The sequence below is a fragment of the Tenrec ecaudatus genome, chromosome 6 (assembly GCF_050624435.1).
Source record: "Tenrec ecaudatus isolate mTenEca1 chromosome 6, mTenEca1.hap1, whole genome shotgun sequence".
Lineage (NCBI taxonomy): Eukaryota > Metazoa > Chordata > Mammalia > Afrosoricida > Tenrecidae > Tenrec > Tenrec ecaudatus.
In genome coordinates, this window is record NC_134535.1 from 67597843 (window position 1) to 67612723 (window position 14881).

Genomic DNA, 14881 nt, shown 5'->3' on the forward strand with positions numbered 1-14881 from the left:
CCTGAGTTACTGGAAACTATGAAAGAAACAAGAAAGGACTTTTCCCAGAGCCTTTGAAGGGAGCATGGTAATTTGGAGTTTTAGTCTGCAGAACTGTGAGAGAATATATTTCTGTTCTCACGAGCCACCCAATTTATGCTATTTTTTGTTTCAACAACCGTACAAAATGAATACATAGAGGTCAGGGGAGATCTTATCTAGTCATATATTCTGTCAGGAAACCAGTACAAATGTTCCCTTTCTTGTGATGTGGATTATAATTTCAATTTACATGCATGCAGAGAGTCTCTCTTCAGCTGCAAACACAAAGTCTAGCTTTTCTAAAGCCATCAAGTAAAATGTAGTGGTATGTGGATTGTTTTTTCTCACGTTATTCCAGCATTACAGTATGCCAGTGGCTGCTTTCGGAAAGTGGCCAGAAATACTTTCCAATAGAAACTGTTCTCTTTTGATCGTGAGAAGGATCATGTCTCAGGGCAACAGTCACAGTGAAACTGATCTCAGAGGATGGCTTCCTGGATATGACTGGATTAATGATTTCAAAGGAATAATGTGTCTAAATACCACAGATGGTGGATAGTTATTCAACAGACCGTGAGAACAGGTCGGAATTTCAGAGAACGTCCAGTCCAACACCTTCATGGTGCAAATTCAAAAATCGAGGCAAAATGGCATCATTGATCTGAGGTCACTCACTTACAAGGCCAATGCTACAACTAATCGTGCATGGAGGATGCGATAAACAGAGAACTTTGTTAGGCTTAGCAACAAACTCTGTGGGTTTCTGTGCTGACCTTTCAGCATTTCTGACATTTGGGAAATATTTCAACCTTGAAGACTGTTTAGAATCCCATCCCAAAATATGAAGAATAAATATAACTCCGTAATTGCACAGTCTAAATCAGTTCCATGGTAGAAAAGTCCTCATTTTCCCCAGACCCTAACAGACTTCCGATCTAATTTTTACCTCACATGAAAATTATATGACGACTTCCCACTTTTAAAATACCTGCCCTGTGTGATTTCGCTTGTTTGTCTAAAATTAAAAACAATAACAACTGTCTAAGTTTTAGGAATCGAGAGAGTGTGAGAACTGCATCATAGGACTGCTTTCCAATGCTCTCCACTTATATTTGTGCAGTGTTTTCTTTCTTTCTTGAGGCTGTGTGTTGCGCCTTTCAGCAAAGCACTTCTGCTTTCTCGCATACTCTAGGAAATGAATAACTTTATTATTTGTTTGCGCTTCTTGAAAAGTGTTCGGTTATTTATGTATAACTAAAAAATAACCCCAAGTTTTTCTGTTAGTGACCCAGTTTCCTTCCCACAGTGATACACCTGGCAGCTGATTTAGAATGGGTGTGTAATGGGCTTCTTTTCAAGTGCATGATTAAGAAACCCTGCCAGAGTCTCTTCTCTGCACTTAGAAGCTCTGCAAGCGAATAAGTGTGTTGGTATTTTGTAACTCTCTCTCACACATGCACTACTCCCTGAGGAATCATGTTTGAATCATAAACACACAGATATTTAGTGATATAATAGTTATACTCGCTGCATGAGATACATCTGCCATTTTCCTTTTTGTTTCATTTTGAATATATTTTATTCCCCCAACTCAATTAAAACGTTTTCTCATTTTTTCTGGAAATAAATATATACAACTTGTTGGTTAAACATAAGACTAAGCACTTAAGTTGTCTGGAACTTTCCCCCAACCTTGCTCCTATCCTCCTCCAATTCTTTATAGAGACGTTTAAATACAAGGGCCCAAAGTACAAGGGCAAAGAGGAGAAAAGAGCAAAAACCATTTTGAAAGATGGATAGGACTTGGACAAGTGATAACAGATTTCACTGAAGCCCTTCCCTGGGAAAACTACAGAAGTGGACTGTTTCCTGCTCCGGAGTCTCAGGCCGACTCAGGAAATGCAGGTCCCCAGTGCCTGTGAGAGAAGAAGTGTTATACTCCAGCTGGGGCTGCCTCCGCCAGGGATCTGGCAAGAGTCAATGACTACTTTACTCAGTAAAGCAGTCAATCCTAGGGTAACCCACTATAGGAAGTGGATTGCCTGTTACCAGTTGCCGTGGAGTTGACTTAGGCTCCCGGCGACGCCCTGCGTGTCAGTGTAGAACTGTACTCCCTAGGATTTTTAATAGTTGATTTTTAAGACCTAGGTTTTCTGAGGACTCTCTAGGTGATATTGAACGTACAGTCTTTCAGTTAGCAACAAGCCCTTAACTGTTTACAGCGTCCACTTACTCTTTGAACCGGTTAGACTCATTTATATGATCCCTTTCAATTAACCTCCCAGCTTCAATCTGCTTCTCATTGCTGCATCTGTCTAGTCTGTCCGACATTTCCAAGGACCAAGGCTTGTATGGGTTGTGTGGAGCAAGTGGCCTCTCTCTCCTCAGTTCTGTGATCTAAAGAGTACACGACGGAGGAAACTTTCCCACTTGTGTTTCATCAGTAACACCCTGCGCCTACTCTCTGGCTTCTGAAATGGATGGGAAGCTTTTGATATTTAGTGGCCCTTGTGTACGCTGTGTGTGTTTGTTATTTTCACTTCATGAGGGTTTAGAAAGGAGATGCTGTAGGACATGTGTTTGTACTGAATACAAAGTCTCAGGTATTTTCCATATCTGTGTAGGTGAGTGAATATGGGACTACATGTGGAAATTACAAAGGATAACAGTGAATCTGTCTCCTGATTTCAGAAGTAGAACATTGTCAGCTCATGGGTAAGTTCCTGATGTCCTTTGCGTTTTCCTCCCTCACCCTCGGTCACCATTATCCTGGACTGTGGTCACTATGCTTTTGCTTTTCTGTATGGTTTTGTGGTTGTGTTTGACTCAGAGTAACGCAGTGCACAAGGGAAGGAAGCACTGTCTTGTCCTGCACCAGGCTTAAAATCATTGCTATGCTTATATGATTTTATCACATCTTAGAGCCTTGCTGGCATTAAATCATATGCGATCTTTGGTTGTTATTTTTTTCACCCTATTACATGTTGTTTTTGATATTATCTACATTGATTTGCAAGAATTTGTATTCTTTTACTTTTACTTCTGCATGGTGTGGATATACTGCTATCACAAATATTTCCTTTTTTCTATGAAAACTGATCCTATGAACACTTTCTATGTATTTTTTATACACATATTCAATAATCTCTCCGGCCCTAGGGTTGAATTATAGGATATGCACATATTGGAACATAGATGATAATGCCAACCAATTGCCCAAAGATGTTCTGCCAATTTACACTTTCAAAACAATGTATTCTCATTGCTTCACATCCTTGATAAAATGTTACACAGTCAAACTTTTTCATTTTCATTATTTTACTGTATATAAAAAGTTTTCCATTGTAATATTAATTTAACTTTATATTATATATTGTATAATACATAAAAGGTAAAGAGCATAAGTGTAAAGTTCAATATATTGTCACAAAATGAATACACGGCTTAAGAGAGCATTAAAAGCATCACCCCAAGCTCCTATATTGCTTTAGGCAAATTTTATACCCAAAGAATTGTGATTCTGATTTCTAATAGCATAGATTAGCTTATGTATATGGTTTTTTGTTAGTTTTTGATATCTGGCTCTATGCTTCAATGTTATTTTTGAGATTCCTATATACTGTGGCATTAATTTTGCATTCCCAAAAGCTCATTGTAGCTTCTCTTTTTGTTTGTTGAGTCAACATTTTGGACACATGGGTTTTAAACTGCTGCCATGCGCAGTGGAATCTGAGTCTGTGGTCCTGTCCCAGGGAAAATACAGAGTGGGAGATGAAGGCAAGCAGATACCAGCTGTCTCACTGTGATTACATCCTCCACAGTGGCTATTAAATGGTTTCTTTTGAGGGGGTCAAAGGACATTGCTGATCCCCAATCTTTCCTTCGTGGCCTACCACAGTTCCCAGAATTTTCAACACTAGTGATCCCTTTTGAGGACTAAGATAGTGTAAGTCACTATTGAAATGCTAAAAACAAACAAACCCCCAAATAAAACAACACTCCCCCCAGCAAAAGTATAAGCAAATCATCATCAATTACTAAAGCCTTAGAAGTAAGTGGGTTGTCAGATTCAGTCTAAAAGCAAGCAGGAGTCTGAGGCAATAGGATCCAAGATAGACAAACTCTTTGGAGGAATGGAATGAAAGGCAATCAAAATGATTTAGAATGTGGGGTCCTTCCAGAGAAAACAGATGAAGGTAATCACACTCAAAAGGGAGTCTGGGGAGTCAAGAATGCATGAATATCAGGACCTCAGGACCCTCAGTGAGGTTTCTGCTAGGCAAAAGTGTTTGCAAATGCTACCACAGATGGAGCTAGATCCTGACTGGGAAAAATGTGAGCAACCTTCTGCCTGGGACCAGACACTTCATTAACTTATAGCATGGCAGTTCTGGGAATAATTACAGCAAATGCTTGAGAACTGAGAACTTGATTCTGATCATTCTTTTGTTGCTTGGGACAGGAAGCAGAACAACAAGAAGAATCAAGACAGGCACTGCAGACCAAGATAGAAAATATGCACTCTTTAAAAGGTTTAAGTCGGAGGTGGCTGAGGCAGAGTAGAAATTGAAAAATTAAAGTACAGTGTTAGGAAAGGAAAGAGACAGATAAAATAATGCAAATGGCTAGGGGCATTTTTAATATAATGAATCTAGTAGAAATGAGAGAGAGAGAGAGAGAGATTGTCACCAAGGAGTTAAAGAGTTTGGATAACATGACAGCTCGCTCAGCAACTTCTCAGTTACACATAAACAGAAGGCTTAGGATTTATGCAAATAGGTGGAGGATGAGCATGAACGTAGTTGCCATTTGACTGCGTGATAAGTGCTACAGGGTATTTGTAGACTGTCTGTTCAATAAAAGAATAGACACTGGCCTATTTGAGTTTTCTATTTATGACTCCTCTAGTTCTATAAGAAAGGACCTCTTTATGGAAAAAATAAATTATGGCTAGGTGTTCATCTCTAAAACACTTTCCTAATTTTACTCTGACTGACAGATAAGTAGAGAAAAGGGAGAAAAGGTTGAAATTGTCTAGGATTTTGTCTTACTTGGATCCACAATCAATGCTCATGGAGGCAGCAGTCAAGAGATCAAAAGACATATTGCATTGGGTAGATGTGCCGCAAAGGACCTCTTTAGAGTGTTGAAGAACACAGATGTTAACTTTGAGGGTAAGATGCTCCTGACCCAAGCCATGGGATTCTTCATTGCATCATATGCATGTGAAAGTTGGCCATTGAATAAAAGATTATAGATGAATAGATGCATTCGAATATTGAAAGTACCATGGACTCTTAAAATGACAAACAGATCTGTATTGGAAGAAGTAAGGTCAAAGTGCTCCTTAGCAGCAAGGATGGTAAACCTTCATCATACATATTTTGGACATGTTGTCAGGAGAGACCATTCCCTGAAGAAAGACATTATGTTTGGTAAGGTGGAAGGGCAGTGAGAAAGAGGCAAGACTTCAACAAGATGGGCGGACACCATGGCTGCGTGAGTTGGCTCAGGTACGGGACCAACTGTGAGGATGGCGCAGGGCTGTGCAGTGTTTCCTTCAGTTGTGCACAGAGTCACTATTAAAGCCAACTCAGTGGAACCGAACCACAACAATAACTTCATCCTGGTGAATCTCCCCTATATACCAAACCAGACGAAACAAAACTTAGTGACACTGAGTACATTCTAACTCAGACATATCAATAATAAGAAGTGTGAGAATGAGTTACCTCAATTTGTTGCATTTAATGATGACTTAACAGATCCAACCAGCTCTTATTTAGTGCATGTATTTCTCTAGACTCCCCTCATTCCATTAGAACCATCACAACACTCAGATGAGTTTAAAATGAATTCTATTTGTCTAAGTTTGGACCCATTAACACCAATTAGAGCTTCTGAATTGTTTCTATCATATTCCTATACTTAATTATTATGGAACTGTGGCACGGTTGTATTATTTGGTAGGGGTCGCATATCAGTTTTTTAATAACTCCCACAAAATGACTTGGTGGGAGTGTGCAAGACTATCACTGTTGGATTGGTTAGTTTTACCATTCCACTGGGCATACAGTGAGTTATCTCTAAAATAGAAATGGAAAACTACTTGACAAAAGAAAAGCCACAACGGTAGTAAATTTGAGATGCCCGCAAAGAGAAGTGGTGTTGGAATTAGAAGCAGCAGCACTGAGACCGTGAGACAAAACACTGGGATTCCTAGCTCATGGAATAAGTAAAACTAAGAGCCTTTGGGCAGGAAACTGGCTTGAATTAGCATGGAGTGTCCGGGCATTTATGCTTTGTAATGCATACCTGGACAGGACAAAAACCAATAGGACTTATGGCTGAGAGACCATGGGACAGAAGTCTGTGGGCACAGATGAGAAGAGGTGCTGTGAACAAAATCACTGTATCATTAATATATTTGGTCCTGATTTGCTGTAATCAGTTAATTTCCCTATTAACCCCACTATCACGTGTATTGTATTGGCTGTAAATTCATTGCAATGGATTATTGAACCCATAGGAAGGAGAAGTGTTGTAGGAGTGATGGTTGGTGTCATACCGGTAGTTGGGTAAAGAAGGTTGGAATGCATGATCTCTACCTTCCAGAACTCACACTGGGGCTGATGTGAAGGTGTATTCTACTTCTCCTTTGTGTAGCAGGAGGAGGTCAGAGGCGGCCCTCATGCCATTCTTATAGGGACATTCCTTCAGGAAATCTTAAGACCTAGAGAAATACAGCAGAAAACTAGCTCAATTAAACAGACACTGAGATTTCATTAAAAAGAAGATCCATATGGAAGAAGCCCACCAGCCAGTGCGATCACGAGGTGCCAAAGGGACCAGGTATAAGGCATCATGCAAAAAAATATATATGTGTGTGTGTGTGTATATGTATATATATGTGTGTGTGCGCGCGTATGTATTTATATACATACCATATTGAATGAAGGGGGAAGTGCAGAGTGGAGACCCAAGGGCCAAGTGTCGGCAAATGGAGATCCCCTCATAGAGGGGTTTAGGAGAGGATATGGGTCAATCAGGGTGCGAGGTAGTACCGATGAAGAACACAGCTTTCCCCAGATCCTGGATGCTTCCTCCCCCCAACTACCAAGATCCGAATTCTACCTTGCAGGGCTGGATAGGGCAGAGGATGTACACTGGTACATATGAGGGCTGGAGGCACAGGGAATCCAGGGTGGATGATACCTTCAGGACCACGGGTGTGAGGGGCGATGCTGGGAGAGTGGAGGGTGAGTGGGTTGGAAAGGGGGAACTGATTACAAGGATCCACATGTGACCTCCTCCCTGGGAGAGGGACGGCAGAGAAGGGGGGAAGGGAGACTCCGGATAGGGCAAGATATGACAAAATAACGAGGTATAAATTACCAAGGGCACATGAGGGAGGGGGAAATGGGGAGGGAGGGGAAAAAAAAAGAGGACCTGATGCAAGGGGCTTAAGTGGAGAGCAAATGCCTTGAGAATGATTGGGGCAGGGAATGTATGGATGTGCTTTATACAATTGATGTATGTATATGTATGGATTGTGGTAAGAGTTGTATGAGCCCCTAATAAAATGTTAAAAAAAAGAAGATCCAGAGGGTTTCAACTAAAAAGGAATTCTCTCTCTCTCTCTCTCTCTCTCTCTCTCTCTCTCTCTCTCTCTCACACACACACACACACAGAATACATATGTCTGGTGGACTTTTAATGGTATAATCAATTTAACGTTGTTAGAAATGGCTTAGACTTAGAATCGCTGGGAATCCAGAAGTTGGCATTAGAAAGAATTAAAAGCTGGATAGTTAGAAAGCACCGAGGAGGCGGTTTGGCACAGCGAAAATGCATTGGGAGAATAAGGTATTATTGTTTACTCTTGTCAGAAGAGGTGACTGTGATCCAAGGCCACCCAGCTAGATAATGGCCAACAGAAAACGAAAACCTGTGTTTCCGTCTCTGTCACATGTTGTTCAGAGTTAACAAGTTTCTAAAAAAAAGTTTTATAAGACTGTTTTAGAAAAGAAGGGCCAAAACCTCACTATATTAAACAAGCTAGTTCAAAAGAGAAATCTGTGGCAAAATACTTATTTATATCAAGATAATTATTTTGGAATTCATGACTGTATGACCTGACTTGGGAGACATTGAAGAACAAAATGTCTTCTTCACTTAATATTTAGGAGGAAGAAATTTTTAAAAAATAGTTTTTAAGATTTTTTGGGGTAACTTGTTGGGCTACTATCTGCAAGGTCAGCATTTCAGAACTGCCTTGCTCCTTGGAAGAAAGATGAAGCTTATAAGTTCAAGGTTACAGTCTTGGAAACCCACAGGGGAAGTTCTACCTGTCTTACAGGGTCACCATGTGTCAGAAATGACTTGATGGCAGTGAGTTTTTGGAGTATTGCACTTAACCACAAGTACCTTCACAGGATCAAATGGAGTTCATCATTAATAGAAAGAATCAAGAGTCCTTTGTCCCTATGGTAACTGCATTAAAACCATTGACACTGATTTGATCTGGGCTCACAATGACTCTATAGGACAGCGTAGAAATGCCTCAGAGAGTTTTCAAGTCTGTAAATTTTTCTGGAAGCAAATTGGCACATTTTTCTCCCACAGAGCAGCTGTTGGCCTCAAACTGCAAACCACAACTGCTGAATCTTTTACCACTGTGACACCAGGCCTCCACAACCAGTTTACCATGGAAACTTTCTGTAGCCTGAGAGCAAGTATGTCTCACTCTTCCCCTAGGGCACATATTTGATTCATATTCTACCACACATTATATCTTTTAAAACGTCATTGATGTCAAACGGGTGGATTATGTTATTAGCAGAATGTGAATTCTTTTTCCAATATACAGCAGTGGAAAAATCCAGCTTTTTCTTTGTTTAGAATCAATTTCAGGACATGAATCAAAAGGAGATAAGTTGGTCTTTTTCACGTTTCAGAATATTTATCATCACTCCTCTTTGGTGGTGGAGTGTGAGGAATGAACTTAGATTTGGAGTGAACTTTCATAAGACTTACTAAGGATAGAACATGATAAGATAATGTAGAAAACATTTTTTCCCCAAACTACAAAGTGACCAAGTGACCAAGATTTCTAAGACCCAGCGGGCATGAAATAATCAGGACAAATAGAGTCAAAGCATTATAGGGTTGAAGCAACTGTGAAGGCCATCAGTCCAGCTCTCTGCCATGTGTTGAATTGTAACTAAATACGAGGCTTCTTCATTTAAAAACAGAAAAAAGTGGCTACTTTGGGAAATTTTTTACTGACTTTCCTTTAGAAAATGAAGCACCTAAGCCATTGCTCAACAATGGAAAATTTAGTACGAGTAACCCATAGACTATGTCACATTTGAAGTTTGCTCAAGATGTTTTTATAAAAGATATTTCTAAAATTTTCATTTTGCTGTTGAGAATATCCACAGCAGAAAAATATACCAATTATGTAATGACTATATGTTGGGCTACTAACCTCAAGATTGGCAGTTCGAAACCACCAGCCGTCCATGGGAGAAAGATAGGAACTTACCTCTGTATTGTTAATTGGGTAAATGTGACAGAGATCAGTTTTCCATGAAAAAACAACCTAGTTTCATGTCATAGACTGTAATCCTCACAATATAACACCACTCATACCACTTCCTTGTGTTTATTTCCCATTGCTCTTGCTTTCCTAACGCTTCTGCACTTTGTCCTGGAGTAATGGCACCATTTGGTCTCAAATGGTTGATTATTCCATGGCATATGGACTTCATTCACGTTATTGCTCCAGTTACTGACTTGTCTGTGATTGGCTGAAAATGGAACCATTATGGTGAGTTCATTTCCAGACCTGAATGATGACTTAGGGCTATGGCTCAGAGGTTTCACCAGCCTCTGTTTGAACAGTTAACCTGCTTTTGTTGTTGTTGTTCATTTTATTCCACATTTTTCTTCCACTGTAATGTAGACTATTTAATATGATACCTTTCAGAGCAGTGGGCAGTGGTTGCCTTCCTCTGCTTACATAGGTACCATGTAGTTCTGATCTCAGAATGATGTTTGTTTTCAATTTTCATCCATCTTATTTCCTCCTTAATGGGAGAGACCAATAAAATGGCACCTTAGATGGCTGCTCACAAGCTTTTAAGATGCCAATTGCTTCTTAACAAAGTAGGATATCTTTGTGGGTTCTTATTCCAACTGACCTCCAAGACTATGGTCCAATGAGTCCCCAGGATTAGCAACTCATTTCCCCAAGGGCTTGCTTGGTTATGTATAAGAACTTTTAATAACTTTGCCTTCTCTGGTGCTATCATCTAGTAATATATTAGAAACAAAATAAAGACCTATGTCCAACTATGTGCGCTCTCTCTCTCTATATATATATATCTGTATACTTTCCCTCTCCTTCCTATCCATACCTCTTCATCTTGTATGTGTAGATGACTGCTATCAGAGCACTTCACACACACACACACACACACACACACACACACAATATTTGACTCGGTTGCCTTTAACTCTTGCACCCCTCCTTGTCTTCCTCTACCTCCATCATTTTAAACCAACTTCTGTCTCTTCCTGTATATTTTCTAGACTTTTATGAAGACAATACATGTCACCCTAGCCATTAATTTTTTCTCCCTTTACATCTCACTCCTAGGGATTATCAAAAAATGTTTATTTTGGTGTGAAAATCTTTCCTTGCCTTTTTATAATAGTGATCGCAAATAATCAGACATCTGATTATTTGTCTAATTTCATCTAGCATAATGTCCTCCAAGTTTATCCATGGTACCAGATAGATGTTCCACAGATAGACTGTAAAAGAATTAACTCTTGATGCCAATTCTTATCGCTGCAATTACATCACGGCTACACAAATGTATACAATATTTAGATAATTTTTTATTAAAACTTTTCATTTACTATTTTTATATTTTGTCTCAAGTAGTTGGTTTGGTCCATATTTGCGGAAGAAATAGTATTCTTCCAAATATAGTTCTTCATGAATTATAACTAATAGTTTAACTATATACGATTGTAAAAAATGTTTTCTACTCTCTAATCTCCCGGTTAAATGTGTTTTCTGTATCATTTAATGTGATGTAATTTTGTCTACCAATGTTAGTATTTTAAAGTGGTAGCAGAACATACAGCTTTTCTCTGGTTCCTAAATGCTTCCTCCTCACCCCCCCCCCCGCCACACCCCTCCCCCACTATCATGATCCCAACTCTACCTTACAAATCTGGCTAGACAGAGGATGTACGCTGGTACAGACAGGAACTGGAAACACAGGGAATCCAGGGTGGATGATCCCTTCAGGACCAGTGGTGAGAGTGGCAATACCGGGAGCATAGAGGGAGGGTGTGGTGGATAGGGGGAACCGATGACAGGATCTACATATAACCTCCACCCTTGGGGACACACAAGAGAAAAGTGGGTGAAGGGAGACGTCGGACAGTGTAAGACATGACAAAATAATAATTTATTAATTATCAAGGGTTCATGAGGGAGGGGGGAATAGCGAGAGAGGGGGAAAATGAGGAGCTGATGCCAAGGGCTTGAGTGGAGAGCAAATGTTTTGAGAATCATGAGGGCAGTGAATGTACGAATGTGCTGTACACAATTGATGCATGTATGTATTGTGATAAGAGTTGTATGAACCCCCAATAAAATGATTTTAAAAAGTGGTAGCAACTAACCACAAATATAAAATTAACATATCCCCAAACCAATTATTGGAATCCATTTCAAGAGGTTGTACACATGTAAAAGTTGATTTGATAAATGTTCTGTAATATGTATCTTTATTTTAAAAATGTCTTATGGGGAGAGAGGTTCCAAGATGGAGCAGAGGGAGAATCACCCGCCCAGAGTTCCCACTGCTACATCGGAAAATTAAGAGGTGAAGGCAGGGCACCAGAAAAAGAGTTCAAAAGTACTAGGGTTTGTGGACTAGACCTCCCCTGAAAAAATCATTGATTTGATCAGCTACATCGTATAATCAGTTCACATAATCTAATGATACTATCAAATTAACTAATGATAATTTGTATAGTGAATAATGATAATCTGGTATAGCGAATCGGTAAGACAGAGTAGCACTATTATATAGGGTTTATAAGGCTTCAAATTTTTATGGAAGCAGACTGCCTGTGGCGTGGCTGGGGGATTCCAAAAGCTGTCCTTTACCCAAAGTGTCACCAAGGTCCTTCATGGAGATGTTTCCTGAGACATGAAGCAGTTTTCCAGGAGGCGCTCGGTGGTAAGGAGCGCTGTAGGAACATGTTTATGCACTAAAATAATTGCTATTGACCTCGGGACGTTAACGTAAGGATATGCCGTATATACGCCTGTAGAAGCCGTATTTCAGCACATTGGTAATGCAGTTTTTGTGGTAAAATTAGGTGCCTCGGTTGATATTTGGGTCGGCTTATACTCCAGTATATACGGTTCAACTTTGTTGCCCTCAAATAAATTCTGACTCATTGCCATCCTATAGGACAGAGTAGAACTATAATCTTTAGGGAAGCAATCTATCACCTCTTTCTACACAGAACCACTAACCTTTGAGCGAGCAATCAAGTGTGTCTCAGGGCTTATTAGGAGGGGTACAAATAGAATTTGATAACCAATTTGGAAATACCATCTAGAAGTTCTATCCCACTTCCAAATGAAGACTGGACTCTCTCCGTAAACATCCCTTCCCTTTCATGTGAATTCTTACACATGGCGGGCGAGAAAACTCATAAGGGAGAGCGCCAGTTTTAAAGTTTTCAGTTAAAAGATTAGGTATCTGGTTTCATTTTATCGTGTTGCTAGGGGCTGCCAAGTAGTTTCCAACCCATAGCAATCCCAGGCATAGCAGAATTAGCCCTGCTTGGTCCGGTCCGGCGACCCCGCAAACTTCTGTTTTAGCCTATTTTTATGCACACTGTCTATCTCATCGAGGGTCTTCCTCTTTTTCATTATCTCTTTAATTAGGAACTTCCAGCATCTTCCTCTTTCTTTAACATTAAACCTCCAAGGTCACATCCCTCATTTAAAATTCCTCTCTAGTAATTAAAAAGTTAATCAACACACTAGTAATTTAAATTAATATACCAACAAAAGTTTATTAGTTTTAATTTATTATACATTAAATTATAATTAGAAATTACATTTATTTATAAACATTTTGTGAATAAAAATGTTCCTACCAGTTAAAGAATACACAGAGTCACTATTCCAAATTACCTAGTCGACAGTCCATCATTTCAGGAGGAAACATATGAGCAAGAACCAATGCGCTGAAGGAAGAAGTTCACATGGCACTGAGTGCATTAGTCAAAAACAAGGAATTGGTGGGGCAGCCATTGAAATGTTTCAGCAAGCTGAAGAAGTACTCACAAGACTCCTTTGTCTATGCCAGGAAATTTGGCAGACAGCTACTTGGCCCACTGACTGGAAGAGATCCATATTTGGGGCCATTCCAAAGAAAGGTGGCCTAACAGACTGCTCATGCTGCAGAGCATTATGATTGATACTGCACACAAGTACAATTTTGCTCATGATTATCCAGTAACAGTTGCAGCAGTACATGGGAAGGTAACTGCCAGAAGTTCAGAATGGATTCAGAAGAGGATGTGGAAGAAGAATTATTTTCCTGATGTCACATGGATCTTGGCTCAAAGCACTGAAGGAAGTTTGCTTATATTTTTTTGACTAGGCAAAGACATTCGACTGTGTGGACCATAGTAAACTGTGGATAGCCATGAGAAGAATGGTCATTCCAGAACACTTCTTGTGCTTAAGGAACTTGATTAATAATACAAAGTCCTCTACATAGAGAGATAAAAGTGTAGAAAAAAGTTCAAAGTAAAATATATCAGTCTGGGAGAGACTGATGGAGCTCCTGAGATTGTGACTCATAGACACCCTTTCTTAAGCCTGGAACTGAACCAGCCCCAAGGGATTACTTTTCAGTCAAGCAATAGACCTACAAAGTGAGTGATAACACCAGAGAGAAATGTATTTTCAATGAAGTGGAATTCCTTGGCATGGCTCTTCTATACATAGTTTTTGAAACTTCCACGAAATGGTTGGTTGGGACCACGCAGACTATGCGAAAATTGAATAGAGCAGATTGACCAGTTTCGCCATTCCACAGAGTAAAAAGAAATCTATTTCAGGAGCAGAATGAGAGCATCAGGACCACCCAGAAAGAAGAACCAAACGAAGGCACATCTACTATCTCTGCGAATTAAAGGGCGGTGCTGAGAGCAGGGGCAGAGCAACAGGTTTCTAGGCCTCAGACCGAGAAATGTTAAGTGCTGTGGGGCATTTATTAGAGCCAAAGGAGCTTTGTGGCCGAGAGACCAAGGACTGAGGGAAACGTGCCTGTTGGCATGGATGAGAAGAGGTGCTCTATCCTTAAAGTTTTGTAACCTGTGAACTTTCCAAATAAACCCTATAATCATGTGTGCTGTTTATGAGTTCTGCGTGGAGGACAGTGCCACCAGAAGTATGATTGCTGTCAGGAGAGGGTAAAGGAAGTTCAAGGTGCAGTCATACCTGTTAGGAATCCAAGGGTCCCTGGGTTGGTGTGGAGTTTGATTTTCCACCTCCCTTTGAGAGTCGGAGGAGATCATAATGTCACTCTCATGCCATTTGTTCAGCATTCCTCAGTACAATCAACCATGGGAGACCAAAAGGGTAGCACTTGCCCCAGAATAAAGTTCAGAAGGCGCAGGGGCAGGACGGGGCAGGAGAGGATAAATGGAAATGTGGAACCCAAGGAGAGGGTGTGAACAGTGCTGCTAAATGGAGGGAATCACAACCAATGTTATAAAATAAAATGATTGAATGAAAAAGTAA